Source organism: Trachypithecus francoisi, unplaced genomic scaffold (genome assembly GCF_009764315.1).
Source record: "Trachypithecus francoisi isolate TF-2019V2 unplaced genomic scaffold, Tfra_2.0 Lachesis_group10, whole genome shotgun sequence".
NCBI classification, from domain to species: domain Eukaryota; kingdom Metazoa; phylum Chordata; class Mammalia; order Primates; family Cercopithecidae; genus Trachypithecus; species Trachypithecus francoisi.
This window is the reverse complement of record NW_022681455.1, coordinates 98,873,096-98,899,512: the sequence shown is the minus strand read 5'-3', so window position 1 is coordinate 98,899,512 and position 26,417 is coordinate 98,873,096. Positions and strand designations below refer to the sequence as shown.

Sequence of the window (26,417 nt, the reverse complement as noted above, 5' to 3'; positions counted from 1 at the left end):
CCAGCTCGCCCGGCCTAGGTTTCAACATTTGAATTTTGTCAGGGTTGGATGAGAAAACATTCAGCCCATAGCAGAAGGTCACAGCTCCTATGCGGTGGCTGTCTCCTGAAGGCCTTGCTGGATTCTGGCAGTGACTCCTTCTCTTTGCCCTTCCAGAGCTGCGACAGCTAACGGCTTCCTGATGGTGCCAGAGCTGGGGCACTGATGGCTCTGGCCATATCTTGATGGCTCCCTGAACTGTGCCCACACCTCTATACAGCCTTTCATACAGAAATCCCCTCCAATCACACCTCTGAGTGGGCCATCTCTGGTTGTAACCTAACACTCTGTGCTAAGTACCCATCCTAGTGGTTGCCTGTGCTGTTATCTTATTTTCTTCGTGGCAGTGATCACTGTTGGAAATGAACTTGTGTGCTTACTTTTTCCGTGCCTGTCTCTCCACTGGCCTGTGTGCTCCGTGAGGTCAGGGACCTTGTCTGTTATGTTCAGTCCTGAATCTCCTGCACCAAATGCTGACCTCATAGGAGGAGCTCAATCCGTAGTAACTAGGTGACTGAGCAAATAAATGGCAAAGTCAGAACTTGAACTCAGGTCTTCTGACTCCTAATTCAGTGCTCTTTCACCTTCTTACGTTCTAGAAGAAAATGAATAGAAGATTCTAGAGTCTTCTGCCCTGTCCTGAAGAAGTTTGTATGCTAGGACAAGGTGATTATTATACAATAACAAGGATACTGATACAATAACAACCATTTACCAGATGCTCATCTGATTCCAAGTGCTGAGTGAAGTCCCTGCCTCTATCACCTCCTAGGGACCGTCATGACCACATGGGAGACGGGGACTGTTGTGACCCTACTGACAGATAAGAGATGGAGCCTGAGGATTAGGGACTTGTTTGCTTATTCTGGCCAGGCAGGCTGCAAAGCTGAGGGCATGGAAAACCACAAGAGGGTAAGGAGTACCTGTGCTCTCCACACCATATCCCAGAGCAGGGCCTGGTCCACACAATCTGCCTCCCAGTTGCCATGCTCTGGGTGAGTGAGCGTGAAGGGTCTGCCCTCAGCACAGCAGGGAATCACTGGGATGGAGTAGGGGAGCCCTGTGGGTTGGTGTGGCCCTTTCTTGGCCACTCCCAAAGTGCCAGGAGCCCAGGCTCTGGATGCCCTTTCTCCCTCCCTCCCAAGTTGGGCTGCTTGAGCCCCAGACCCTGGGCACGTCTCCCTAAGAAAGGTGTGAAGTCCAGTCCACACACTTGCTCTCCTGGTACCACTCTGTGCTCGTCAGGGGATGGGGTCTGGTCAGGGGTGTGGGTGCTGGTCAGCGGGGTGGGTGCTGGTCAGGAAATGGGTGCTGGTCGGGGGATGGGTCCTGGTCAGGAGGGATGGGTGCTGATCAGGGGGTTGGGTGCTGGCCAGGGGAATGGGTGCTGATTGGTGGACGGGTACTGGAATGGACTGAAAGCAGCAGTGAGGGTGAGCTGTGTGCCAGCCTCAGTCTTGCCTACCTGGCTCACTTGCCTGAGGTCATGAGACCAATACTATGGAAGAACCAGGACCTGAGCCAGGGCCGATTGTGGAGCCCTGACCTTTAGTCACCCTTACTTCAGAATAGATGGCCCGGGCTTCTGGACAGCACAATAATTATGGGAACTGCCACTTATTTGTAATCTCACACTGACAGCCTGCTGGGAGGACACTCACTCAGACTCACCTCCTCCTGGCCATGTGACCCTTGCAGCCCAGGGAGTCCTGGGAGTGGGGTGGGGGTGGGGGTGGGGGATGAGGGTGTTCTCTGTTCTTAGGCCAAATGGAGAAAGACAGGAAGCCAGAGCACATTAGACCGGCTTTCCTCGTGGGCAGCGCCTCTGGCGAGCCCTTGCAGACTGTCCCTGAGGGCATTGTGAATGCCTTTCCTGGGCTGCAGAGACACCCGATGGTCCCCCCACAGCACACCCCAAGGGGGTTTTAGGTACTTATGGCATTGAGAGCTCTGGCCAGTTCAAGACTCTGGAGCATTTGACTCCCAAATTTGAGCTAGATTATTCTGACTCCAGGCCACAAAGCACTAAGGAAGCAGGAAGCAGTGAGGCGTCCAAGTCCGGATTCTAAATCCTAGCTATAGAGACAAAAGCAACTCCATCTTGGATGCATCCGCAGGTTTGACTTCTGATTAGCTTAGTCCCGTGACCGCCTCCTTGTTTCCACTTTATTTCCTGTCCCTAGTGTAAGAACATGTCAACCTTGATGTTATCGCACAAACTGTGGGCTGTGACACACGCAGCATTCTTGCCTGTTCTGGAGGGCTGCCTGTAATTTTCTTGCTGGAATACACGTACCCTTTCTCTATGGTATACAATCCTGAGGTCTTGGGAGTAACAGTGGAGAACTACCTGCATTATGGCCACCTAAGACCATGCTTCTGTCTGTGAGTTCCCCCAATAAATCACCCAATACTGACAAACTGGATTTGTCTGCCTCCTTTGGTTTCTCAGCTCCTTTGGCATTTGGGGATCGCTTTGCACATATGGCTCTGTGATAGTTAACACTGAGTGTCAACTCGATTGAAGGATGCAAAGTATTGATCCTAGGTGTGTCTGTGAGGGTGTTGCTAAAGGAGATTAACATTTGAGTCACTGGGCTGGGAAAGGCAGACCCACCCTCAATCTGGGTGGGCACAATCGAATCAGCTGCCAGCAAGGCTAGAATAGAAAGCAGGCAGAAAAAAAAAAATGTGAAAAGACTAGACTGTCCTAGCCTCCCAGCCTACATCTTTCTCTCGTGCTGGATGCTTCCTGCCCTCAAGTATCAGACTCCAAGTTCTTCAGTTTTGAGACTTGGACTGACCCTCCTTGCTCTTGCACCTCAGCTTGCAGACAGCCTATTGTGGGACCTTGTGATCATGTGAGTTAATTCTTAATAAACTCACATATATATATATATTATTATGAATTATTAGTTCTGTCCCTCTAGAGAACCCTAATACAGGCTCTTTCACAGAATATCAGCTCTGCACATATCAGCTGTGGGAGATCTTTAGCCAGTCACCTGGCCTGCCTAGCCCTTGATTTTCTCATCTGTAAAATGGGGATAATAATAACACCAGTGTCTCCAGGTGGTTGTGAGGATTACATAGGACAATGCAAGTGGGACTGTATGGAGGTTTTGAGACCCATGTAGTCCTGTCCTTGAGTAGAGTCTAAAAGAACAACAGCCCATTGGAATTCCAGTGAGTGCTCATGTCTCCTGAAGAACATGATGTCTAGGCATATATGCCACAGCCACTCTGGCCTCATCACCGTCCTCTGTAACACCATGCAACTCCCATAGGATGCTCATCCTTCTCTACAGAAAATCTCCCCTTCTTCCATGCATGCCTGCTCCACACTTGCCACCTTGCCAGGCCTCTGCCCTGCAGCCAGGGGCCCAATTCCAGAAGGCGGCGCTCACAGCATGTTCAACGGGCGAGTCTGCACAGTAGTGCTGTTGCCACCTGCTATGAGGTGTACTGCTTTTGACCTTGCTTCCCTTGGAACAGTTCTTTCTCTTTCTGTCTCTCAGAACTTTTCTGGCAGTGGCAACATGCTTTAGGGAGGGCATGGAAGCAAACAGTAGGCAATGCCAGAGCCCTCTCTGTTGGGCCTGGGACAGCTAGGAACATTCCCACCTTCATACCTGTGCTTCTGTTACACAGGGGACGCACTCAGCACAGGTGCAAGCTCTTAGGCGGCATTTGGTGGATCACGAGGTCAGGAGATCGAGACCCTCCTGGCTAACACGGTGAAACCCCGTCTCTACTAAAAATACAAAAAAAAAAAAACTAGCCGGGCGCGTTGGCGGGTGCCTGTAGTCCCAGCTACTCGGAGGCTGAGGCGGGAGAATGGCGGGAACCCGGAAGGCGGAGCTTGCAGTGAGCCGAGATCGCGCCACTGCACTCCAGCCTGGGCGACACAGCGAGACTCGGTCTCAAAAAAAAAAAAAAAGAACTGCCTAACTTAAAAGCGCTACTGCAATTTTCTGTCTAGGCTAAGAGTGGGCTTAGGAAATGCATCCAGTCAAAGATGAAAGAACTTGGAAGGAAGCAGTCTGGGCTGCCTTCCCTGCCCCTGTGAAATTGATCAGCCTGACTGGTCACACACAAATAGGACAGGCTGGGTCTTGATGTTTTCCAGGTGACAGATTAGGGTACATCTGCAAACCTTGACCGAACTAAGTCAGAGGAAGGATCAGGACAAGCAGCCTAGTGGCAATGTTTTGAAACCAGAAAGCAACCAGGCAGCAAGGCCTTGGACATGGTGCAGCCTCATTCTCCAAGGCTGAGAGCTGCAAAGAAGGTGGGGGCGTGGGGGGCCCAGGAGCTGCCTGGGAGGCCAATCAGTAAGGGGCACCATGACATACTGGAAATGCCATGAGAAGGAGGTGACCATATGAATTAATCAGAGCTCTTGTGATTTTTGCACATTAATTTTGTATCCTGAGACTTTGCTGAAGTTGCTTATCAGCTTAAGGAGATTTTGGGCTGAGACAATGGGGTTTTCTAGATATACAATCGTGTCATCTGCAAACAGGGACAATTTGATTTCTTCTTTTCCTAACTGAATACCCTTGATTTCTTTCTCTTGCCTGATTGCCCTAGCCAGAACTTCCAACACTATGTTGAATAGGAGTGGTGAGAGAGGGCATCCCTGTTTTGTGCCAGTTTTCAAAGGGAATTTTTCCAGTTTTTGCCCATTCAGTATGATATTGGCTGTGGGTTTGTCATAAATAGCTCTTATTGAGATACGTTCCACCAATACCAAATTTATTGAGCGTTTTAGCATGAAGGGCTGTTGAATTTTGTCAAAGGCTTTTTCTGCATCTATTGAGATAATCATGTGGTTTTTGTCTTTGGTTCTGTTTATATCACAAGCATTCTTATACACCAGTAACAGACAGAGAGCCAAATCATGAATGAACTTCCATTCACAATTGCTTCAAAGAGAATAAAATACCTAGGAATCCAACTTACAAGGGATGTAAAGGACCTCTTCAAGGAGAACTACAAACCACTGCTCAGTGAAATCAAAGAGGACACAAACAAATGGAAGAACATACAATGCTCATGGATAGGAAGAATCAATATTGTGAAAATGGCCATACTGCCCAAGGTAATTTATAGATTCAATGCCATCTCCATCAAACTACCAATGAGTTTCTTCACAGAATTGGAAAAAACTGCTTTAAAGTTCATATGGAACCACAAAAGAGCCCACATTGCCAAGACAATCCTAAGTCAAAAGGACAAAGCTGGAGGCATCACGCTACCTGACTTCAAACTATACTACAAGGCTAAAGTAACCAAAACAGCATGGTACTGGTACCAAAACAGAGATATAGACCAATGGAACAGAACAGAGTCCTCAGAAATAATACCACACATCTACAGCCATCTGATCTTTGACAAATCTGACAACAACAAGAAATGGGGAAAGGATTCCCTATTTAATAAATGGTGCTGGGAAAATTGGCTAGCCATAAGTAGAAAGCTGAAACTGGATCCTTTCCTTACTCCTCATACGAAAATTAATTCAAGGTGGATTAGAGACTTAAATGTTAGACCTAATACCATAAAAACCCTGGAAGAAAACCTAGGTAATACCATTCAGGACATAGACATGGACAAGGACTTCATGTCTAAAACACCAAAAGCAACGGCAACAAAAGCCAAAATTGACACATGGGATCTAATTAAACTAAAGAGCTTCTGCACAGCAAAAGAAACTACCATCAGAGTGAACAGGCAACCTACAGAATGGGAGAAAATTTTTGCAATCTACTCATCAGACAAAGGGCTAATATCCAGAACCTACAAAGAACTCAAACAAATTTACAAGAAAAAAACAAACAACCCCATCAAAAAGTGGGCAAAGGATATGAACAGACATTTCTCAAAAGAAGACATTCATACAGCCAACAGACACATGAAAAAATGCTCATCATCACTGGCCATCAGAGAAATGCAAATCAAAACCACAATGAGATACCATCTCACACCAGTTAGGATGGCAATCATTAAAAAGTCAGGAAACAACAGGTGCTGGAGAGGATGTGGAGAAATAGGAACACTTTTACACTGTTGGTGGGATTGTAAACTAGTTCAACCATTATGGAAAACAGTATGGCAATTCCTCAAGGATCTAGAGCTAGAAGTACCATATGACCCAGCCATCCCACTACTGGGTATACACCCAAAGGATTATAAATCATGCTGCTATAAAGACACATGCACACGTATATTTATTGCGGCATATTCACAATAGCAAAGACTTGGAATCAACCCAAATGTCCATCAGTGACAGACTGGATTAAGAAAATGTGGCACATATACACCATGGAATACTATGCACCCATAAAAAAGGATGAGTTCATGTCCTTTGTAGGGACATGGATGCAGCTGGAAATCATCATTCTCAGCAAACTATCACAAGAACAGAAAACCAAACACTGCATGTTCTCACTCATAGGTGGGAACTGAACAATGAGATCACTTGGACTTGGGAAGGGGGACATCACACACTGGGGCCTATCATGGGGAGGGGGGACGGGGGAGGGATTGCACTGGGAGTTACACCTGATGTAAATGACGAGTTGATGGGTGCTGACGAGTTGATGGGTGCAGCACACCAACATGGCACAAGTATACATATGTAACAAACCTGCACCTTATGCACATGTACCCTAGAACTTAAAGTATAATAATAAAACAAACAAACAAACAAACAAAAATCAGAGCTCTTCTCAGGGAAAGCCGTGCGTGGGGCAGGTAGCGGAGCTTTGGTGAGCCTCCTGGAGTGAGGGAGGAAAGATGGCAAGGAGTGTGAGTAAGTAATCATGACAATTGCTTGCTGGACCCTAGGGCAGGTGGCTGAAGAACTCCAGGGCTTCTGTTTTGCCGAGTTAGGGGTTCAGGACAGTTGAGGAGAGGCTAGACCTTGTACCAGCCCCTCCTTCTACAAGCTCCAACTCAGGGACAGCCTCTCCTCTTACACGCACATCGAACATCTGCCCCAGGGATACTAGTTTCAGGGTTGCCTGTTGAGGTGCCCCGGATTATCACCAGGCTCTGGCTAAAGGAACCAGTGTCTCTGGGCCTTTGTTACCAGCTTCATTCTGTCTCCTGGTGGAAGGTGCTTGTTATGGGTTGAACTGCATCCCTAAAATATATGTTGACGTCCTGGTGTGGTGGCTCCTGCCTGTAATCCCAGCACTTTGGGAGGCTGAGGTGGGCGGATCACCTGAGGTCAGGAGTTTGAGACCAGCCTGGCCAACATGGTGAAACCCCGTCTCTCTACTAAAAATACAAAAATTAGCCAGGCACAACAGCACACTCCTGTAGCCCCAGCTACTTGGGAGGCTGAGGCTGGAGAATCACTTGAACCCCGGAGGTGGAGGTTGCGGTGAGCTGAGATCGCACCACTGCACTCCAGCCTGGGTGACAGAATGAAAATCCATCTCAAATAAATAAATACATAAATACATAAATGAATGAATGAATGTTGACGTCCTCACCCCCATACAAGTGAATGTGCTTTATTTTGGGAATAGGAATTTTGCAGATGTCATCAATTTAAGAAGAGATCATTAGGGTGGGCTGTAATCCACTATGACTGCTGTCTATAAAAGGGAAAATTTGGCCACAGAGACAGACAGGCACAGAATGAAGAGAACACAGTGACACAGCAGAAGACTGTGTGTGACGGTGGAAGCAGAGATCAGACTGACGCAGCTGTGGCCAAGGAAACCACCAGAAATTAGGAAGAGGCAAGGAAGGATTCTCCCCTAGAGCCTTCAGAGGGAACGTGGCCCTGCTGACACCTTGATTTTGGATATCTAGCCCCCAGAACTGAGAGAATAAATCTCTCTTGTTTTAAGCCACCTAGTTTGTGGTGTTTTTTCACTACAGCCACAGGAAAGGAATCCAGTGCTTCTGACACAAGAGTGGGGGAGCCTCGTCCAGAAGCGTTCGTCTGGTAACACACCTTCCATCGGCCAGAGGAAAACCTGCGCACAGAGCCCGTCTGGGAGGTGGTTCTACAATGCACAGCTTGGCGAACTCTGGAGCCTATGACCCAGCTTTGGTTCCTGTCTGTAAAAGGAGGGACCGGAATGGAATTAGCCCTCTCCAAATTCTAACTTGTTTCAGTTTTGTAAGCCCTCCTATTCCTAGTCAGAACATAAAGACCCAAGGGACTGTCAACCATTGAGAGCTTGCTTGCCCTATACTGGGCAGGGTCCTAGGGGACTGATGGAGGCGTCTGTCCCGTGGGGATGCAGCCTGTGGGCTCCCAGGACACCTCCTCTGCCTGCACTAGAGGAAGCTGGCAGCATCCAAGTGACATTTTGGTGACTTGGCTGCTCTGGAACTAACCACAAAATAAAATTCCCAACATCAAACCAGTCCCTGCTCTGAGCTGGACTGTCCTGTGAAGCTTTCCTGTATAAATACCACTTCTGATCAAGTTGCAGTGGCTCACACCTGTAATCCTAGCACTTTGGGAGGCCGAGGCAGGCGGATTGTTTGAGGTCAGGAGTTTGAGACCAGCCTGGGCAACATGGTGAAACCCTGTTTCAACAACAACAATGATGACGACAACAAAAATTAGCTGTGTGTGGTGGTGTGTGCCTATAGTCCCAGCTACTTGAGAGGCTAAGGTGGGAGGATCACTTGATTCCAGGAGGCCGAAGCTGCGGTGAGCCAAGATCGTGCCACTGCATTCCAGCCTGGGCGACACAGTGATACCCTGTTTCAAAAAAAAATAAATAAATAAAAAATAAATATCACTTCTTAGGCGTTAAAATCCCTGAGGTTGAGCCATTTCTGATATGGAGGCTTTTACCCTATTATTTATTTATGATGTTATTTCTATCCACTTTCTATCTCTCTATGAGATTTCAGGGCCAAATCTACCTGCTCTTTCCATTCTCCAAAAAACTCATGAAAATAAAATGGCAACATTGAACTAGTCAGTAATTTGATGCTGGAGATTCTCACCTCTCCCCATCTTAGCCAATGTGAAATTCAGGATAAAAGTAAAGTCCTGCCCCAATGTCAAAAACAAACCAATGGCACGAGAACAGGACAGCAGAGGCGTGACTGAAGAGTGAAGCACTCAGGTCATTTCTAGCTGAATGAGCACAGCTTAATGTGCGGTTCCAAGGATGCTGATGAAACCCAGCAGAATGCTTACTGTGCACGGGTCAGCAGGGTGTGGACAGGCAGGTCATTCTGGGATTGACATTTTGAGAAGGTCATAGAATATTAGACAGCAACTGGAGAGCAGTGATCGGGATGGAACCCGTGTATGAGTGATGGTGTATGAATTTAGACAACGAATTTAGTCTTTGAGCCAGTGCTTTAGTCTGAAGGTTTATGTCTCCCCCAGCTCCTGTGACCAATTCGTATCACCAAAGCAATGGTATTAGGAAGTGGGGTGCTTTGGGAGGTGATGAGGCAGAGCCCTCATGAAGGAGGTCACAGAGAGCTAACTAACCGCTTCCACCATGGGAAGACACAGCGAGAAGGTGCCATCTATGAACTAGGAAACGGGCCCTCACCAGACAAGGAATTACTGGCATCTTGATCTTGGACTTCACAGCCTCCAGAACTGTCAAATATAAATTTCTGTTCTTTATAAGCCACCCAGGGTATGGTGTTTTTTATAGCAGCCTAAATGGACTAAAATGCCAGCGATTTCATTAATAGGTCTCTGGCTGAGTTTGCATCTTATTGTGGCTATAACAAATCACAATAACGAACTGGGCAGCCTGAGGAGCACAAATTCATAACCTCACAGCTAGGGAGGACAGAAGTCCATGGGTTGGCAAGGCCACAATCCTCCTAGAGGCTACAGGTGAGACTCCATTTCCTCGCCTTTTCCAGCTTCTAGAGGCCTCTTTTGGTTTGTGGTCCCTTCAACAATGACGTCACTCTGGCCTCTGCTTCTGTCATTGCGTCGCCTTCTTCCCCTCTGCTTCTGCATCACATGGCCTGCTCTGTGACTCTCTTGCCTCTCTCTTACAAGGACCCTTATGATTATAATGGGCTTACCCCCCAACCCAGGATCACCTCCCCCCACCTACCACAAGAGCCTTAATTTAATCACATCTGCAAGTCTCTTGTCATGCAAGGTAACACATTCACGGGTTCTGAGCATTAGCATGTGGACATCTTTGGGAGGCCATTACTCTGTCCTCTACACTTGTCTACAGAATACACAGGTGTGCAAGGGTGTAGGAACAATGATCTCAAAGAATAAAAACGCAGAGACAGCCTAACATCTGACAACAGGGTTCTGGTTGGACAATGATGCAGCCATTCTATGGAATATCACAGCCATACAAAGATGGAGGTAGATGACATGAAGGATGTCCGTGATGTATTATTATTATTATTATTATTTTTGAGACAGGGTCTTACTCTGTTGCCCAGGCTGGACTGCAGTGGCACGATCCCGGCTCACTGCAACCTCTGCCTCCCAGGTTCAAGCGATTCTCCCACCTCAGCCTCCCGGGCAGCTGGGATTACAGACTCATGCCACCACATCCGGCTAATTTTTGTACTTTTTGAAAGAGATGGGGTTTCACCATGTTGGCCAGGCTGATCTCGAACTCCTGACCTCAAGTGATCCACCTGCCTCAGCCTCCCGAAGTGCTGGGATTACAGGCATGAGCCACTGTGTCCAGCCCATGATGTATTTTTGAATAAGAGATAATTTTCAGAAATTCATAATTTATTCAAGAAATACTTTCAGTGCTTACTATGTGCCAGGAGCTGAGAACACAGCAGTAAGTTAAACAGGCAGAATTCATATTCACTTTCTAAAAACTGTATATATAGAAATATGTGTTTGCATGGGGAAAAAAAAGCCTTACCTGGTAAGTACATGCTAAGTTGTTAACAGTGATTCTCAGGAGAGGAAGAGTAGGGCTTGGAGATGGTGAGGATTTGCCAGGTTTATTTTGATGTTTTCATATGGTTTTCTCTTTTCAACAAGCACTTGTTATTTCTGCTAAAAATGAAAATGAACTAAGGTAGAGTCATCAAGACAAATTATTATGTGAACTCTAACTTCTTGACGATAAAGCTGTACCACTGCAAAAGAGAAAGAAGGAAGGAAAGAAGAGAGGGAAGAAAGGAGAGAGGATGGAAACAAAAGGGGAAAGGAAAGGAAGAGAAAAACAAGCTGATAAAGGGAAGGCTTGAGGGGCCCTTTGCCAAGGCTCTTGTGGTTCAAAGTGTCCCTCTCTCCCCTGCAGGAACTGGCAGCTTCTCCAGATATATTTCCTTCTATCCTCTCTTTGGGCACCTGGCCCTGTGCCTGTGCACAGTGGGTGATCAGTGACATATTGTCGACAAGCAAAGCAACAAATGGAAGCGCTGGTAAAGGTGGAGAAGCCACTTCATTAAGCCAGGGTGCATCTTTGACCCCCTGAGCCATCAGGCACATTCACCAGCCTCAATTTTTTTCTTTTTTTTGAGAAAGGGTCTCGTTCTGTTATCCAGGCTGGACAGCAGTGGTGCCATCATAGCTCGCTGCAGCCTCATCCTCCCAGGCTCAAGTGATCCTCCCACCTCAGCATCCCGAGTAGCTGGGACCACAGCACCAGTCTTAATACTATACCAAGATTCACTTCCCTTTTTTTTTTTTTTTTTTTTGAGACAGAGTCTCGTTCTGTTGCCCAGGCTGGAGTGCAGTGGTGCGGTCTTGGCTCACTGAAACCTCCAGCTCTCAGGTTCAAGCAATTCTCCTGCCTCAGCCTCCCAAGTAGCTGGGATTACAGGCACCTGCCACCACACCTGGCTAAATTTTATATATTTAGTAGAAACGGGGTTTTGCCATGTTGGCCAGGCTGGTCTTCAACTCCTGACCTCAAGTGATCTACCCGCCTCAGCCTCCCAAAGTGCTAGAATTACAGGCGTGAGCCACCTTGCCTGGCCCTCCCCTCATTTATAACCATTTCTGGTCAAACTCTGGTCCTTCCCAAGCCCCTGGAACTTCCTAGTTTCTTCAAGGCACAGATTCTGCCATTTGGGGAAGTGGGTGGAAATTCTAGCTCACTTATTTCAGACACAGTGGTCCCCAAGATGAATCTGTGGTTTGCTGCTTCCTCACCCTGAACTGTAATCTCTGAGCTGGCCTTTCTGCCCTCTGCATGTGTCTCTGAGACTGAGGCTTTGTGGTGGGACGTGTGGGAGGAAGCGGAGGGATGAGGCCTTAGGCATGGGGGCTCTCTATCCTGGGCACTGTGATCTCAGCCCTACATTCCCCTGACAGACACTGACTCAGGTTGCACGCCTGGCAGATGGTTTTTCTGAGAACACCACCCAGTAACAAACAAAACAGGCACGTGTCTTTTCATTTTACTCTTGGTTCTTAGTGTTTTAGGAAAAAATGTGTCTGGACTTGAGTATATGAAATATTCACAAGTTTTACTGAGAAAACAAGGAACCTCTGATTTTCTTGGGAAACAATTAGAGTTGTCACTTCCTTTTAGTGCTCTTAAGCACAAGTTGAAACAAGGACAACACAATTTCGATTAGTTCTCATTGTCTCCTTGAATGCCTACTTCACCCTTCCTAGAGCTACAATGGTATGAAATTAACACTGCTCCCTCCCAGCACTTTGGGAGGCCAAGGCGGGTGGATCATTTGAGGTCAGGAGTTCGAGACCAGCCTGGCCAACCCCGTCTTTACCCAAAATACAAAAATTAGCCATGTGTAGTGGTGCATGCCTTTAAGTCCCAGCTACTTGGGAGGCTGAGGCACCAGAAATGCTTGAACCTGGAAGGTGGAGGTTACAGTGAGCCAAGATTGTGCACTCCAGCCTGGGCAACACAGCAACACTCTGTCTCAAACAAAAAAACTGTAGCTCAATTCAACCTTCCAGGTCCTCTATGACATGTCCCCACCCCTTCACTGCTTTATCCTCTTTTCCTCCCATCCTCCCCACTCCACTCAGGCAAGTTCCTGCCCCGGGACCTTTGCACATGCTATTCCCTCTGCCTGGAACACTCCCTCCCCTCAGGTGTCTGCATGTTTCCCTCCCTCCTTCAAGTCTTTGTGCTCCAATGTCACCTCCTCAGGGAAGCCCCCGACCACCCTCTGTAGAACTGCAGCCCCCACCCTGTCTCAGCCCTCCTAAGCCCAGCCCTGCTTTATTTTCCTCTATAGCACTTGTCACCTCCCAATAGATCACTTATTCAGTTTGACTGTCTACTCCCTTTCTAATGGAAACTCCAGGAGGGCAAGGATTTTTGTCCATTTTCTTTACCATTGTTAACCAGTCCTAGAACCATCACTGAATCTGAGTCTTTAGAGAAGAGTTTTGCATCACGTGTCCAAAATCTTATAAACATCGCCAGGTGCAGTGGCTCACGCCTATAATCCCAGAACTCTGGGAGGCTGAGGCAGGTGGGTCATCTGAGGTCAGGAGTTCAAGACCAGCCTGGCTAACATGGCAAAACCCTGTCTCTACTAAAAAAAAAAAAAAAAAAAAAAAAAAGATAGTGGGGCATGGTGGCGCATGCCTGTAATCCCAGCTACTCGGAAGGCTGAGGCAGGAGAATCACTTGAACCCGGGAGGCAGAGGTTGCAGTGAGCTGAGATTGTGCCACTGCACTCCAGCCTGGGCAACAGAGCGAGACTCTGTCTCAAACAAACAAACAAAAACAAAACCAAATCTTATAAACATGCTCATGATTCCATCCAGCTATTCTGTATCTAGGAATTTATCCCTTGGAAGTAATCACAGATGTGCACAAAGATATGGTTAGAAATGTCACAAGAGCAAAACACTGGAAATAATGGGAGCTGGCATTTAATTACCACTTACTGTGTATAGGCGCTGTTGCAAACATTTTATGTGTATGAACTTATTTAAACTTCACAACAACCCTAGAACCTGCTGATTACTGTATTTTACAAGTGAAGAAACAGGCAGAGGGTTTGAAGAGTATGTAGGAAAGCCAGGATTCAAAGTTGTGCATCTTGTGTCTGACTCAAGAGCCCGTACTTTTTTTTGCGAGACAGTCTTGCTCTGTTGCCCAGGCTGGAGTGCAGGGGCGTAATCTCAGCTCACTGCAACTTCTACCTCCCAGGTTCAAGCAATTTTCCTGCCTCAGCCTCCTGAGTAGCTGGGATTACAGGCACCTGCCACCACGCCCAGCTAATTCTTGTATTTTTAGTACAGACGATGTTTCACCATGTTGGCCAGACTGGTCTCGAACTCCTGGCCTCACGTGATCCACCCGCCTCAGCTTTATCAGATTCTCAAAGACCTCCAGGAACCAGGGTTGTAGAATAATTTTCCTACATAAACAAAGTTATGAATTATCAATGCTGCTTTTAGCATAGTCTTTAAAAAATTTTTTTAACCTTCATTCCTTCCACATAAGCTTCCCTTTTCTTGCCCCTAAACCATGTTAAGAATCTGGAATGTCACCACAGATGTATCTTTAGGCCAGGTGCAGTGGCTCATGCCTGTAATCCCAGCTTTTTTGGAAGCTGAGGTGGGAGGATTGCTTGAGGCCAGGAGTTCAAGACCAACCTGGTCAACCTAGTGATAGCCCATCTTTACGAAACAAAACAAAAATAAAAACAAAATCCAAGCATCTTTAATGACTTGGAAAGAGCTTTGTTATATACAGTTAACTGCAAAAGGCAGGTTACTAAAGAGAGTCTACGTTCTGACCACATTTTCATTAAAAATGTATCTCTACCTATATTCATGGTAAAAAGACTCAAATTGACTATGTATGTTAATATTGCCACTTCTAGGTGATGAAATCCTAGGAGTTTTAAAACTTATTTTCTGGTCTTGTTTGTATTCATTACATGTTTACAGGAATGCTACTTTTGTCATTAAAGAAACTTTTTGTTTTTAGAACAAGGCAGACTTTGGGCAGACAATTTGGTAGTCCTTGTCGGAATTTTAAGAGATTGGGGTCTTGCTGTGTTGCCCAGATTGGTCTCGAACTCTAGCAGTTCCTCCATCTCGGCCTCCCAAAGTGCTGGCATTATAGGCATGAGCCACTGTGCCTGGCCCCCTATCAGAATTTTAAATGTACTTACTCTATGCTGCATCAATTCCATCTTTCCAGAAGTCTGTACTACAGAAATCCTTGCACATGTGCCTGCATGTAAGTCCTGTGACATTCACTGTAACGTTGTGAAAATTTATAAACAGCCCAAATCCTTCAGAGGTGAGTGGTTAAATAGAATATGGTATTTCCCTACTCCGAAAACCTCTGCGGTTGTTAAACAAGAATAAGGTAGATAGATCTGAGATATTGTTAGGTAAAAAAGGGAGGGCACAGAACAGAATGTATAAGATCCAGCCTACATAAAGGACTACATGTGAGCATGAAGGCGTTGAAAGGGGCTGGAAGGAAGCCATCTGTTTGTTGATGTTGTTACCTCCAGGCGAGGCACCTGGAGCTGGGTGTGGGTGTGGGAGGGTGATGGTGGAGGGGACTTGATGTTTTGTTCTGGTTACCTGAATCTTTCAGAAGTCTGTACGTGCATGACCATGTACTACATATGTCATCAATTTAACACAGTAAAAATATGAAAGTTTTAAAATAAAAGCCCCCAAACTCTAAAACATTTTCCCCTCACTGAACTGCTCAAGGACTCCATTTGCAAGCTGATAGAGAGTCTTAGGAAACGGCCATGGGTTTTGGTTACCGTCTAGATAGAAACAGGCTCCATTACTGGGCTGGGCACAGTGGCTCACATCTGTAATTCCAGCACTTTGGCAGGCCAAGGTAGGAGGATCATTTGAGGCCAGGAGTTTGAGACCAGCCTGGGCAACATAGCAAGACACTGTCTCTATTTAAAAAACACAGGCTGGGATTGGTGGCTGACACCTGTAATCCCAGTACTTTGGGAGGCCAAGGTGGCAGATCACTTGAGGTCAGGAGTTTGAGAACAGCCTGGCCAACATGGTGCCATCTCTACTAAAAATACAAAAATTAGCCAGGTGTGGTGGTACATGCCTGTAACGCCAGGTACTCAGGGGGTTGAGGCAGGAGACTCGCTTGAACCTGGGAGGCAGAGGTTGCAGTGAGCTGAGATGGCGCCACTGCACTCCAGAAGGGTTCGTTTCAAAACAACAACAACAACAACAAAACTGTAAAAAACAAACAGGCTGTGTCTCCAGCAAAGGACAAATGATTATATAAACAGTGATGCAGCCATAAGGGGCACTTTTTTTTTTTTTTTTGAGACAGGGTCTTGCTCTGTTGCCCAGGTTGGAGTACAGCGGCGCCATCATGGCTTACTGCAGCCTTGACTGCCCGGGATCAAGCACTTCTCCTACCTCAGCCTTTCCGAATAGTTGGGACCACAGGTGCTGCCACCACACCTGGCTAACTTTTAAAATTATTTGTAGAGATGCGGTCTCACTATGTTGCCCGGGCTTGTCTCAAACTCCTGGCCTCAAGTGAGCCTCCCGTCTCAGCCTCCCAAAGTGCTGGGATTACTGGCATGAGCTGCTGTGCCTGGCCTGGGACACACTCTTATGTCCTAAGCAGGAACACTAGTTGTGAATATCTTGGAGCGATGTGGAAAGTAAGGGACAAAAGTCAAGTGGGAAATTGTGCAAGAGCTGCTGGGCTTACAGCCAGGCGGGATGACGTGTGCCCCAGATAGAGGTAGGAGGGCTGCAGCACACAGCCAGGTGGGGTTATGGCATCTTAGTCCAAAGCTGTTTCTCCCAGGGCTTTTTCATCCCAGCTCTGAAGCCACAAGCCTGCAAGTCATCTGGATTCCTGTCGTCACCACATTCTCTTGGCTCCCTTCACTTCTTGACATCCCCACAGCTCTCCCTCTGGCCCCGGGCACCTTCATCTCTCACCTCCTTTATCACAGAAGCCTCCCAAGGGGTGTCCTGGTTTCCCAAGGCCATCTGTATTAGGCTGTTCTCACACTGCTATAAGGACATACCCGAGACTAGGTAATTTACAAAGGAAAGCGGTTTAATTGACTCACAGTTCAACAGGGCTGGGGAGGCCTCAGGAAGCTTATAATCACGGCAGAAGGAGAAGCAAACACATCCTTCTTCACACGGCAGCGGGAAAGAGAAGTGCCAAGCAAAAGGGGGAAAACCCCTTATAAAACTATCAGATCTGTGAGAACTCACTCACTATCACGAGAACAGCATGGGGAAAATCGCCCCCATGATTAAATTATCTCCCACAGGGCCCCTCCCACGACACGTGGGGATTCTGGGAACTACAATTTAAGATGAGATTTGGGTGGAGACACAGTCAAACCATATTACCATTCTTCTCCATCCTGGAACGCCTACACTGTTCCTCACTTAAAGATTTGACTTCCCGGCTCCCCTGCCTGGACGCTCCAGGCCTCTGTATGTCCGGTGGCTCCACAGACTACCCAGAGGGCCCTTCTTACAGTGCGGCCGCCCTTCTTGCCCCCATTATTTACCACCTCAGCCTGCTTGTCTTCCTCATGGTTCTATCCCTGTCTGAAATCCTCACTGTTACTTGTTGATTCCCGATCTCCCCCACTAGCCAGCATTACTCAAGGGATTACCACGTGCAGGACACTGCTTTAAGCACTTTACATAGAACCCATTTAGTGCGCCTCAAAATCCTACCAGGTGAGTATAATCACGGTTCCCGGTTTACAGATGAGGAAAGTGGGGCACCGAGTTAAGCACCGTACTCCCATGTCACGTGGCTCCAAAATGGCAAAGCCGGGGTTTGAACCCAGGGGCTCCCAGCCCAGAGCCTGGACCCCTAATTACTAAATGATCCTACCTGAAACTACTGATTTGCTGAAAACTGACATTTTTTTTGAGACAGCGTCTTGCTCTGTCGCCCAGACAGGGGTGCAGTGGCATAATCTCGGCTCACTCCGCCTCCTGGGTTTAAGCCATTCTCGTGCCTCAGCCTCCTGAGTAGTTGGGATTACAGGTGTGAGCCACCATGCCCGCCAGGTTTTTGTAGTTTTAGTAGAGATAGGATTATGCCATGTCGGCCAGGCTGGTCTTGAACTCCTGACATCAGGTGATCCACCCTCCTCCCAAAGTGCTGGGATTACAGGCGTGAACCACCATGCCTGGACAAAAAAACAGGCATCTTACGTTTTGAAGATTCAAATTGTCTTGAGGAGCAGCCAATGTCCTCTTCACTCCCGTGCTGGGGAGCAGGACCCCCGGCACCCCCACCCGCACCTAGGTTTTATTGCCTTTAGTGATTTGGAGCACGTGTCTTGACCTGTTTTTCTCTGGACCTAGGATAAACTAGGCTGTTGTTGACAGAGTTCTGCTTTTTGTTGAAGCTCTCAAAATATCGAATCCATAAGCTTGTTTTCTTTATTTAATTCTCACCAGGGTTCGGCGGCATGAAGGAGACCCACCCCCCACCCCCCCACCCCCCAGCTAGCACCGATGGCATTGAAACAGTGGCAATGCCTCTGGTTGCAAAAAATAGAGGATCAACGCCTATTTGGGTTCTATTTTTATTAAAACCCCATTAGCTTGTTTCTATCGGAGCAATTAAGGTGTCGAGGCCTGATGCTCTGCAGGCACTGTGGAGGAGGCGCTTTCTTGTGAGAAACCGTTCTCAGGCAGAGAACTTTCTTTTCAAAAGGACCCCTGGGGGCTGAAGTCTCAGGCTTATTCTCAGTCCCGGGTAGGTTTTCTTAGCGGATAATTTGGTAACATCCTCTGCAGCTGGGCTTGAGTTAATGAGGTTGACGGTCACCTAATTTTCCCCCTTCCTTTTTTTTTCTTTCTTTGCCTGATTTTGTAACTCACAGTCAGTCTAAAGGCTTCTCACCTGCTCCAGCAAATGTTAATTCTGTTCACACCTTGCCAAATGTGAAATTTCACCCAGCACAGCTGTGCAGACACATTTCTGTTTCTACCCTGGCACCTTGAAATCAGTTAAACCCACTGGAGCGGGGCCCTGTCCTCATTCCACGCCGGGGTGGGTACAACCCGCTGGCTAGGGTGTGTCCCCACGACACGACTCTGTGCATCTTAACACACCAGCACACTCTGGAACTTGACAGCTTGCACTTCGGAGGCCACGAATGGAGTGTGTGTTAGGCTCCATGCTCTGTGCTCTGGAGGACTCAGTAGGTCTGGGATGGGCGCTGGAATCTGTAGTTCTAGCAAATTCACAGGTGGTGCTGATGCAGCTGGTCTGGGGACCACACTTTGGGAACCACTGTTATGGGGTTTATTTGTTTATTTATTTTTGAGATGGAGTCTTGCTCTGTCGTCCAGGCTGGAGTGCGGTGGCATGATCTGGGCTTACTGCAACCTCCACTGCCTGGGTTCAAGCGAGTCTCCTGCTTCAGCCTCCCCAGTAGCTGGGACTACAGACCATGCCTATTTTTTGTATTTTCAGCGTAGACGGGTTTTCACCATGTTGGCCAGGCTGGTCTCGAACTCCTGACCTCAAGTGATACACCCATCTTGGCCTCCCAAAGTGCTGGGATTACAGGCATGAGTCACTGCGGCCAGTTCCTACTAGGGACTTTTGCTTAAATGTTACTTTCCCTGGAGGTCCTCCAGTCACACACAACCTGACTTGGAAGGTGGCCCTGCCAACAGCTCTTAAGGCAATCTGTATGGCCCGTCCTGGGCTCACACTTGTGATGATCTAATAATGTCCTCCCACTCCCTGACTGTCAGTTCTACCCCTAGGGCCAGCTCTATCGTATTCACCCCTCAAAGGATCTGCTCTCTGCCTCCTCCCCACTCCCTCATCTCCTGTCACTCTCATCCACACCTCTGCCACCCAGGCCTGCTTTTGTTCCTTAAGACAGGCCACCCAAGTCACACACCTCTCACCTTTTCCTGACCTAGGACTTCCTCTCACTGCCTGGCATGATGACTGTTTGGGAGGCTGGGGGGTGGAGATCACTTGAGCCCGGGAGTTCAATGCTGCAGTGAGCTAGGGTTGTGCCACTGCACTCAAGCCTGAGTGACAGAGCGAGACTCTGTCTTTATTTACACACGCCCTTTAATTCACCTCACAGATCTTATTGCAATCCTGTTTATAGTCTGCTTTGACCTTTACAGTGTAAACTCCACAGGGCAGGGAGGGTTGACCATTCCGCTCCTGACTTCAGACCCTCACTGGAGGGGCGAATGAATGAGTGAATGAGTGGGATTAATTTCTGCTGTCAGTGAAATTCACAGCAGAAGAAGCCAGAAAACATCCAAGCCTGCCCTACAGGGGACTGGTTGAACTGTGTAGCCTCTGCTTTCTCTTAATCTCCCTTCCTCCGGACCAACCATGAGCCACCCATCACCTGTTTTGAGCAAGGCAGTTGGGGGTGAGGCAGAGAGAAGGAGGCAAGGGAGTTTTTGCAACAGCCAGAGCTGCTGTGTGATTATACACATGTAATCAATCCGCAGAGCCACGCGGTGTTCTGCCAACTGAGATACCTAGATTAAACAGACCAAGGGCCCCTGAGGCAGAATGCCATGCAAAATAACTTTTCAAAAATAGCAGCTTGCAATCTCGGGAATGAGCACGGGTTGTCAATGACATGAACGGTGTTTTGAAACAGAAAGAGGAGCCCTGTTTTTACTGCAGATAATGGTTATATGACATAGGCATAGTTGGGCCAATTTTTCCAAAGGAGACACTTAGAAGGGATGGCGAGACCTATAGAAATGGTGTTGAGAGGACCAGGACTGAAGAGAGAGACACCTGATAGTGCGGTGGGAAGAGGGGATGGCGAGACCTATAGAAACAGTGTTGGGAGGACCAGGACTGAAGAGAGAGACGCCTGATAGTGCGGTGGGAAGAGGGGATGGCGAGTCCTGTAGAAACGGTGTTGGGAGGACCAGGACTGAAGAGAGAGACGCCTGATAGTGCAGTGGGAAGAGGGCTGCCCTGGCCTGCCCTGTTGCTCAGTGCACAGTGGAGCAGAGCAGGGAAGAGCTGGATCTCAGGATCAGCCCGACCTGGGTTCCAGCCCTGGGCCCAGCACTAGTTACTGTGTGACCTTGGGCACACACTTAACCTCACTGTGTCTATTTCTTTCTCTGTAAAATAGGGATAACAATAATTTATCTCTTAGGGTTTTTGTGGAAATTAAATGAGATAATACATATAAAATTAGCCGGCATTGTGGCAGGCACCTGTAATCCCAGCTACTTAGGAGGCTGAGGCAGGAAAATCACTAGAACCTGGAAGGTGTAGGTTGCAATGAGTTGAGATGGTGCCACTGCACTCCAGCCTGGGTGACAGAGTGAGACTCTGTCTCCAAAAAAAAAAAAAAAAAAAAGAACACCTGTAAACCAGTAGAACAATGGGCAAAACATGTAAACAGGCATTTCACAAAAGAGGAAGCAATAAATGGCCAATGAATATATTTTAAAATGTGCAACTCATTAGTACTCAGAAAAATGAAAATCAGAATCACATTTATATATATATAATTTTTTTTGAGATAGAGTCTCATTCTGTCACCCAGGCTGTAGTGCAGTAGTATGATTAAGACTCACTTTAGCCTTGACCTATGCTCAAGCAGTCCGCCTGCCTCAGATTCCCATGTAGCTGGGACCACAGGCGCATCCCACTATGCCAGGCTAATTTTGTTTTTTAAGTGAAGATGGGGGTCTTGCTATATTTCCTAGGCTGGTCTCAAGAAATCCTCCCAATTTGGCTTCTCAAAGTAGTGAGAATTTATAGGTGTGAGCCACTGTGCTTGGCCACAATGAGATATTTTTTATACCCATTAAATTGGCAAAAAAAAAAAAAAAAATTCTAATGGATTTTTTTTTTTTTTTTTTTTGAGACAGAGTCTCACTCTATCGCCCAGGCTGGAGTGCAGTGGTGTGATCTCACCTCACTGCAAGCTCCGCCTTTCCGGTTCACGCCATTGTCCTGCCTCAGCCTCCTAGTAGCTGGGACTACAGGCGCCTGCCACCTCGCCCGGCTAATTTTTTGTATTTTTTTAGTAGAGATGGGGTTTCACCGTGTTAGCCAGGATGGTCTCAATCTCCTGACCTCGTGATCCACCCGCCTTGGCCTCCCAAAGTGCTGGAATTACAGGCATGAGCCACCGTGCCTGGCCGGAAACTCTTGTATACTGTTGATGGGTGAATAAAGTTGTGTGATTTGGCAGTAGCATGTGAAGTAGAGCACTGGCAGACCCTATAAGCCAGCACTTTCACTTGGGTGTTCATCCCAGAGAAATGTGTGCTATGTAAGAATCTGCACAGTGACAATGTTTGTAATAGAAAAAGAGCTTGGAAATGGACCAAATGTCTGCTGATAAGAGAACACTTACAGAAGTTGTGACATGTTCCCACAATAGAATAATATACAGCAGTAAAAATGAGCTGCGATGACGTGATTGAAAATTAAAATTGAGTGAAAGAAGCAAGATGCAGCTGACTGCTTGCAACAGGAATTTAGTTTTACAAAGTTCGAAAACAAACCAGGCCTGGCGCGGTGGCTCATGCCTGTAATCCAGCACTTTGGGAGGTCAAGGCGGGTGGATCACGAGGTCAGGAGATTGAGACCATCCTGGCTAACCAGTGAAACCCCGTCTCTACTAAAAAAATACAAAAATGAGCCGAGCGTGGTGACACACGCCTATAATCCCAGCTACTTGGGAGGCTGAGACAGGAGAATCGCTTGAACTCAGGAGGCAGAGGTTGCAGTGAGCCAAGATTGCACCATGTTGGCCAGGCTAGTCTCGAACTCCTGACCTCAGGTGATCCATCTGCCTTGGCCTCCCAAAGTGCTGGGATTACAGGCATGAGCCACCGTGCCTGGCCGAAAAGTATACATATTTTTAACAGCCCTGGAATAGTTCATCCTTCTGGGCCGCTTCGACTCTAAGCTATGATTTCTGAGCCGCTGCATAGCAGCTCCCAGTTTAGGGAAATTTGATAACATCTCCACAGCCTCCACCATGTGGTTACCCTTGTCTTAGTTTATTTGATTTTGCAGCGAATGACTGTCAGGGGCTTGAAGACGTAACCTCTTTCCTGTGAGGTTTGCTCTGAGATGTGAGTCCCTGAGGGACTGTGCCACATCATATGGATGACATGAGGAGGTGGGTGTGCATGAGCTGTAATTAAGCAAAGCAATAGTTTCATCTCCATTTAACTCAGCTGAACACTTTGTTCTTTCTACAGATATGTATACAATAACCTGTGACACATTGTTCTTTTTTTTTTTTTTAATTTGAAGTGGCAGAGGAGCTCTTCAAAATCACAAAGGCTCTTTAATTTTTTTTTTTTTTTCAATTAGCCAGGCACAGTGACACTTGCCTGTAATCTCAGTGACTCCTGGAGGTTGAGGCAGGAGGATCCCTTGAGGTCAGGAGTTCAAGACCAGCCTGGGTAATATAGCAAGACCCTGTCTCTAAATAAATAAAATAAGCCAGGCGTGGTGGCATGCACCTGTAGTCCCAGCTAGTTGGGAGGCTGAGGTGGGAGGATTGCTTTGTCTATGAAAATTAGAGTCTTTGAAAATGGAATGAGCTTTTAGTTTTTATCAATTTCTTTTGAAAACATGCCTTCTGGATTTTCAATCCTGGCCATACACAAACGTGATGTGTTATATGGCTCCCCTCTCCCTAAAAATCTTTGAAATGATCTAGGAATTCAGGCTGTAGGATCCTCTGAAATGTTGATCAAGGTCTGAGCTGGCTCAAAACCTGGGAAAATACTTCTTGGATTGCTGAACTATTGAAAAAGAAGCATGATGGCACGGTGGTTCATGCCTGTGGTCCCAGCTACTCAGGAGGCTGAGGCGGGAGAATCGCTTGAACCTGGGAGGCGGAGGTTACAGTACACCGAGATTGTGCCACTACACTCCAGCCTGGGAAACAGAGTGAGACTCCATCTCAAAAAAAAAGAAAAAAAAAAAAGTAAATAAATCAAAATAAATAAATACATACATAAAAAGAAGCACATTACTTCATGTTTACCTAGCATCTCAGATAAAGAAATCAGAGTGAACATGAAATGCTAAATTAGAAAACAAGTGTCCTTTGACACAGTTTTTAAAATGTTTTGCTCCTAAACCAAAGAGATAGCTGAGTGCCAAGTCCTCTCTGTCCTATTATGATAAGGCTGCTCTCTGGGAACAACCACTGTCATCTCTCTCCTCCATGACTGGCAATGCTGGCTTTTAATACCAGTGTCTGCCTCCAGTCTAACAAGCCTCAAAACAAACCTCAAGCAGACTTTCCTTTCTTCTTCTTCTTCTTTTTATTTTTTTATTTTGAGACGAACTCTTCCTCACTCTGCGGCCCAGGCTGGAGTGCAGTGGTGTGATCTCTGTTCACTGCAACCTCTGCCTTTCGGGTTCAAGCAATTCTCATGACCCAGACTCCCAAGTAGCTGGAACTACAGGCGCACGCCACCATGCCTGGCTAATTTTTGTATTTTTAGTGGACACAGGGTTTCACCATGTTGGCCAGGTTGGTCTCAAACTCCTGACATCAAGTGATCCGCCCACTTGAGCCTCCCAAAGTGCTGGGATTACAGGTGTGAGTCACCGCACCCGGCTACTTTCCCTTCAATGAATGACACTTTCTTGTATGTGCCTCATTTGCTGCACTTGAATCTATACTCCTTAGCTACCTGTTTGCTTTCCTGTGTCCAAAGAAAAGAAAATGTTCTCAAGGAAGAATTTTTGTTGTACAAAAGGAGACATACAAGTCATGTGAGAATCAAATACACTTTTTTTTTTTTTTAAACCTGGAAATAAACTTCCCTCTCAAGGGTGATACAGGAGCAGAAAGCATTGTAAAGGCTTGAAACTCTAGAGTCTTTCTTCTTTCTCTCTTTCTCTCTTCCTTCCTTCCTCCCTTCCCCTTCCTTCCTTCCTTCCTTCTTTCCTTCCTTCCTTTCTCTTTCTTTCTTTTCTTTCTCTCTTTCTCTTTTCCCTCCCTCCTCCTTCCCTTCTCTCTTTCCCTTTCTTCCTTCCTTCCTTCCTCCCTCCCTCCTTCCCTTCTCTCTTTCCCTTTCTTCCTTCCTTCCTTCTTTCCTTCCTTCCTTTCTCTTTCTTTCTTTCTTTCTTTTCTTCTTTCTTTTCTTCTTTCTTTTTCTTTTTCTTTCTCTCTCTCTTTCTTTCTTTTCTTCCTTTCCTTTCTTTTTCTTCTTTCTTTCTTCTCTTTCTCGCTTTCTCTTTTCTTTCTTTTCTTCTTTCTTCTTTCTTTTTCTTTCTTTCTTTTTTTTTTGAGACAGGCTCTTACTCCCTTCACTCAGGCTGGAGTTTAGTGGCGCTAACACTGCTCACTGTAGTCTCAACTTCCCCGGGCTCAAGCAGTCCTCCCATCTTAGCCTTCTGAGTAGCTGGAACCACAGGCATGAGCCACCATGCTCAGCTAATTTTTTATTTTTTATAGAGGCAAGGTCTTACCATGTTGGCCAGGCTGGTCTCAAACACCCAGGTTCAAGCTATCCTCCTGCTGCAGCTTCCCAAAGTGCTGGGATTATAGGCGAGAGCCACGTCGCTCGGCCTGATTTTTTCTTTGTCCTGAGCCACGGGTGGGAGATGTTTGCAGGATGAACTGATTCCATGTGCTCCATTATGAATTCTGAAACACTGGCAGTTCCCAGGCACGATCTTCAGAGCTGTGCTGACACTTAATCATGTTGGTATAGAAAGCCATGCTTGTTTTAAACTCATTTAGACACAGAGAAAATTAGCTAGAGAGTGCCAGAGAGAAAGGGGGAGGAAATCAAGTTATTGCTATCAAAGAGAAAGAATGCTAAAACTTCTAAGTAAAATCAGAGGCCTTTTTCTGTCAGTTGCAAGTACTAGACGAAAAGTAAAAATTTCAATGAAAGGCAAATATTCGACCGGGCACAGTGGCTCATGCCTGTAATCTCAGCATTTTGGGAGGCCGAGGCAGGTGGATCACCTGAGGCCAGGAGTTCAAGACCAGCCTGGCCAAGATGGCGAAACCCCATCTCTACTAAAAATGCTAAAATTAGCCAGGTGTGGTGGCGGGTGCCTGTAATCCCAGCTACTCAAGAGTCTGAGGCAGGAGAATCGCTTGAACCTGGGAGGCAGAGGTTGCAGTGAGCTGAGAATGTGCCATTGCAACTCCAGCCTGGGCAACAGAGCAAGACTCCATCTCAAAAAAATAAATAAAAATAAATTAAATTAAATTAAAAAGAAAGAAAAGCAAATATTCTCTCTCTTCTTGATGTGCTTACTGGTAGTTTAATCCTATGCAAGCTCCAACTGGCCCCAGTGCACCTGCCTCAATTCAGTGAAACCTTGCCAAGAAGCTGAACTACTGAATTAATGTAGCAAAGAGTCTAATGCAATTTTGCTTTGAAAAATGATTGCCCTCTAAGTGCATTGTGGGACTTTGGATTGGATTCTGAAACAGGAAAAGGACATTTATGGAAAATTTGG

The 26,417-nt window shown here is 46.8% G+C and overlaps 1 long non-coding RNA gene across 1 annotated transcript; it reads left to right on the top strand.

The window, feature by feature from the left end:
* The first annotated feature begins 824 nt into the window (after positions 1 to 824).
* LOC117087877 lies at positions 825 to 8,565 on the top strand. Its single transcript, XR_004438935.1, has 3 exons — positions 825 to 951; positions 2,223 to 2,424; positions 7,939 to 8,565. It is a non-coding gene; the product is annotated as an uncharacterized LOC117087877 (long non-coding RNA).
* Positions 8,566 to 26,417: the final 17,852 nt, after the last annotated feature.